At 45.5% G+C, this 5498-nt stretch overlaps 1 pseudogene across 1 annotated transcript; it reads right to left on the reverse strand.

Annotated features, from left to right (window-relative positions):
- Nucleotides 1-4149: 4149 nt before the first annotated feature.
- On the reverse strand, nt 4150-5023 carry LOC309554524 (syncytin-2-like; annotated as a pseudogene). The gene has a single exon. The product of its transcript is annotated as a syncytin-2-like (transcript).
- Nucleotides 5024-5498: the final 475 nt, after the last annotated feature.

Genomic DNA, 5498 nt, shown 5'->3' on the forward strand with positions numbered 1-5498 from the left:
TACAGGGAACCTGTTCTGAGTAGAATACATAAGGTGCTATTTTTAACCTCCAAGGGCTTTAATGATTTTTGCATCTCTAACTAGAACAAGTATGAGATATAGATAGTAGGAGATAGTACTTCTTAAAATAACACCTTCGATCACATACACACTGGCGTTTAGTCCCTGGCATGAGATCCTGATGTTTCGGGTGGAAGGCACAGGCACACAGACCAGCCCTGCTCCCGACGACCTACAGAACTCTAGGGCTGGTACTAACATGTAGGGAAGTAAGCGTCCAGGGACCAGTGTCTGGAATGCCAGAACTTTGTGTTCCAGGCATTTATCCTTGGATGCATACTGCCTTAAATGCCCAGTGTGCATGAGGCCTAAAATGGAACTAAATTACACTATACTTACTGTACCTCCACACCAGCGATGGAATGTCTGCAAGCTCCCTCAATGGTGCCAACATCTTCACCTGGTCTTCTCCTGGGTTCAGCATCTTCGGCCACCTTGATTAACTGGTGAGGATGACTTAACTCTGGTACATGATCACGGATGTCAATTCATCTCAGCACCTGTCAAATGCCATAATTGTACACATGCACACCTCAGTGCACACTCCAAAGAACAGAAAGTTAAGGGTCAGAGTTTATCTTTCATTCATGTTTTAGGCCCTAAGTATTTAAAGTCAGTGGCGGCTGGTGCTCCATTTTTTTTTTGGGGGGGGGGGGGGGGGCGGTAAACAAACCCTCCTGCCAGGTCCGTACTTACCCCATCCAGGTCGCGGCTTCCCCGGCTTCTCCTCCCGGTGTCAGGGAATCCCTGTGAGACGTCTGGGGCGTGGCCGTGCACAGGCTATTCCCAGAAGAATGACTAATGGGCGTGGTGCCAGACAGGCTATTTAAAGGAAGTTCAATCCTGTTTCCTGTGCTGACTGACCTTCAGCTGTTTCCTGTGACCTGATGATACCTGTATGCTTCCCTGTTGCTGACCTGGCTTGTTCTGAACTTGGACTTGGATTCTGCTTCTGCTTCTGCTTCTCTGCTAAACCTGACCCGGCTCCGTCCCTGACTTGGGCTCTGCTTACGATTTTTTACCCTGCTGCACCGCCTGTTGATGACCCTGGCTTTCCTACTACTCTGACTCTGTCTCAAACCTTGTCTCTCAGAACTACCCGAGTGCTTGCCTGGCTATCTGCTGCACCTGTTCCATACATCATTGCATGTTCCACTCATGTCCCTCCTGGCCTTTGACACCCTCTGTCTCACCTTCAGTGGGGTCTGGGCCGGAGATATAAGAGAGGCCGACCTCGTCAACTCAGACTCCTCCCAGGTACGTGACACCCGGCTAATCTGGTCTTAAGTTCCGCCTCCTGTCCTGATTGGCTGGGAGGGGAAGCCGGAAGACAATGGTGAATATTGATTTCCAATGTCAAAAGTGGGTGTGTTCAGGGTTCCCCCAGCCCAGCCTTTTTGAAGCCATTTAGAGCCTCAGGCTCTAATCACGTGTAGCCTTGAGGGCTGCAGAAGTCTTCACCTTGTTGGGTCCCTCTGGGTTACCATTAGCAACTGCATGCAGAAACATAACACTTTACTTTGCAGCTCAATCAATGAATAGTCTAGGGGTTTTGGGTTGTTTTGTTGCTTTATTTTAAATAGAGATGGGAGAAGGGAAGAGTGGGATACTCCGGAACTTGAACTATTCACAATTCTGAGGACTTCTATCTGAAGATGCAGCCAGGCTGCGAATTTCACCTTGCCACTAGATGAATTGTAGATACTGAGTTTCTGAACAACGAACTTGGTTGTAGACTATCTTCAGGGTACTCGCCTAGTACCCCCTTTCACTTCACCAGCTGACACCCGTCCTCTGACTATTCTACTCCGGGGCGGCCCCCTTCCTGTTCAGGCCCTTTGACACAATCCCCTGTACTCACTATACTGTTTTTCCAGGTTCTCCAGTGTCGCAACTCCTCTAGTGTGCTCTCCTGGACCTCTGGGTTCAGCTCCTTCCTTCTGGCTCACCAGGCCGACTGCCTGTGACCATACACCCACTGCTGCAGAAGAGGAGGCAGCCACCACCCTCCTTCCGGGGACTCTGCTCACCAGCCAAAGACCCAGAGCACATGTGCTCCTGGCTTTTATACCACACCCCAGAATGCACCGAGACGACCAGTCTGTGCCAATAACTGGGGCTGTATGAAAGCCTGTGTACCCATTGGTCAGGTTTCCTCCACTGTCCAACATGCCTCCCTATTGGACCAGTGAGGACACTCCCCAGACCAGATGAATTACACACTGAGCACCATGGGCAGACCTAACTCACAGATCCTGCTCCCTGTTAAGCAAAGAGCCATATAGATTTTGCCTGCTGCTCCTCTGATAGGCAGACAGAGCCAAACTATACTCTCTACATAGCACCTACGTAGGAGGGTGCTACACATGTACTCATAGAAGCCTTAGAGTCCGGTGCCCCGCATTTAGATTAGGAGGCGGAACATGAAGATTAGGGGGGCGGCAGCCCTGCGCCCTCTTATTGATCGGCTGCTACTTTTTAAGTGGTTCTAAAACCTTACGATTTTTCACCTTAATGTAGACACAGTTTATGTTTTATCCAGCTGTATTTAATAGTGCAAGTGAAAGATATGACACTAACATTTCAGAAATAATCAGAATCACTGAACTGGAAAAAGCATCACCCCCTAATGTCAGTATTTTGTTGGAGCACCTTTTGCTTTATTATAGCCTTTAGTCTGTTGGGAGATGTCTCTACTAACTTTACACATCTAGACCTTGCAATATTTGCCCACTCTTCTTTTCAGAACTGCTAAAGTTCAGTTACATTTTATGCTCTGTTCACATCTAGGCGATATTCTGCTCTAAGACTCAGCTCTAAAAACTGTTATGGAAATTAAGGGAGTTTGGAGCAGAGAAATGTGCTCGGTGCGCTGAAAAGCGCACTTTTGGATATTAATACGTGCCAGCGCCATTAATGCCTTGTACTTAAAAGTACAACGTACAGCTCTTTTGTATAAAGTTATCCTAGCGTGCTCAGCGACAAACAGAGAGACAGACACACGCTGTTTCCATCATAGCAGTCCTGCTTAAGGCAGCGCTCTAGTTTATTTTATAGTCAGAGAACAAAAGGGGTTTACAGGGGTGATGGCGTGTGGCGGAGTGTATGTTTATGGAGAAACACAGCCATGTGTGCGAGACTCCAACTGTCAAGTGAAAGGGGAAACAAAGCACAATTGCTAAAAATGGCTTCCAAACACTATTGTGGATTCTCATGAACTCGGTCACACTAATTCATAAGCATGCACTCCCATCATAACCTGTTAGAGTGAATCCTATATAATATAGTTCATAAAAGCCATACTTGATAGTGATTATGCTACTATTCCAGTCAATGGGACGATATCTGCAAAGGAAAATTTGCAGCAGTTTTTCAATCATGCAAATCAAGCATAAAAGAACGCTACCAGCCATTATTCCAGTAATGGGGCAGATATTTATGAAAATGATAATAATTCCACATCACAAACATATTTCTCGCCAGTGAATACCGGGGGCCCCAGCTGGCTGATATACATTTGTGCTAGGGAGTTCGCATCACACTGCCATGGATCCAGACAAGCGTTCGCTCCAGCGGTAGCCGCTCAGAGCGCCCACCGTTCATAAGATCAGGTGAGTGGTATGCAGTCTCCATTTAATGTAAGGTTTCAACAACTATAGGTCTTTCCTCAATGTCAGGTAAAGCCATATTTGCTGTGCATAGCAATTACTGGTAAACTGACACTGGGAGACATAATGGCAATTTAAATAAAACACTTCCTGAAAATGTCCACAAAAATATTAATAAAATTTCCACAACAGCCCCTCCTCTTTGTCATATGCTCCCATGTGTCCCTCGATGAATCTTGATCATCTTCTTTCAAATAAACAGAACAGTTCATAAAAACAATCTATTTTAAAAAGTTAAAAAGAAAGATAACGGGTCAAAAAGGAAACAAATGTTGACACATAGGTTCCGTTCTTTGGGTGGTGACTTTAGAGGGAGATCATGAGATGAGGAGATGCGTTGATCAGCGGTCGGGCTGGGATCCTTGGCATCTGATGCAGGGGTAGGGTTTTAGGGCGTCTTGTCTCAGCGATAAGGATGTGGTCATCTGCTCAGGCTTGGGTGACTCAGACAATAAGATAATTTCACCATGGCATATAGGAGGAATAGAAACAAGAACAACATAAGTATATATACTCCTTTTTCCTTCAATCAAGATCCAATGTAGAACAAAAAAAATCCCAAAAACCCCCAAAGCTTTAAAAGGATTCCAACCCTCGCTAGCTATAGCTCTGGCTCTGCCTTGTAATGAAGTTATCTTATCCATATGGGCCTGGACCTTATCACTGGTGTCTGTTATCCAGGTACAGCAGTCTTCTCCTATGAATTCACAGGAACCCCCCTTGGAAGCTAAAAGAAAATATAGTGCCATCTTAGTGCAGTACTAAAGTTTTCATTTGTCTCTGATCTTGAGTAATTTCCCTACAGCTTCAGCAGTTTCATTGAACATCTCATCCACAATGGACCAGAAATTATTCAACCGTTTCATCAGCTCGATCCTCCACCCAGTCCAAGCTGGGAACCATGCCCATGTCTGATCGTGAGATGAAAACAGTTCTCTGCAAGTCCTGCCTTGGACCCTTGTCCTCCTTAATAGCAGATCCTCACTATCAGCGGCAATGTATGATGCAGGTACGAGCTTCTCTAAAGCACACAAACCTTTTGTATTAGAAGGCACTACCTTATAAAGCAGCAGAACCACACAAAAAGTAATAGGGACCTGTCATCACCATACATGAAGAATTTTCCTGACGGTCACGGGCACTAAGCAGTAACATAATAGAATGAGGGATTGCTCCCTTAGTCTGTACATTACAGCCGTCCTTCTAGCAGATATAATCCGGTCTGTTGGTGTCATTAAAAAGACCTGGAGTTTCATTGGTGAGGTTGACTGTTATACTTGTCCCACAGGTTGTAGATCCTACCTAATTGTCCCGATACCCAAATTGGATTGGCCAGCAAAGAGCAAGAGTCAGGGCTAACATTAAAACTATAACTGATGTTACCCTCTAGGAATGTGTCATTAAATGATATGGACAAGTGTCTCCTGGTTGTCTTCATGCCAATATGAACGTCTGCCATTGCTGGGGTGTAATAGCAAGGCTGGGGTGTGGAGCACACCCAGCTATTAGTCCTGTTTGCTGCCTTAGCCAGCTGAAGGTTCATTTTAAACAATAGGTTGGGATTATGTTTCATTACCCTTTTTAAAAAACACTAAGCTAAAAATATAAATAAAAACGATACTCCTCATTATCATTCTTGGATGGAGTTGAGCAGCTTTTATGCATTGGCTGGCATGGATCCAGTTAGGCTTCAAAGAAGTCAGCGTTGTCATCTGAACCTGATAAGGCTCGGAATACCTCCACTCCAATCCCGTCCTTTGATGTTTCCTC

The sequence above is a fragment of the Pelophylax lessonae genome (genome assembly GCF_965119305.1).
Source record: "Pelophylax lessonae genome assembly, chromosome: 4".
Taxonomy (NCBI): Eukaryota; Metazoa; Chordata; class Amphibia; order Anura; family Ranidae; genus Pelophylax; species Pelophylax lessonae.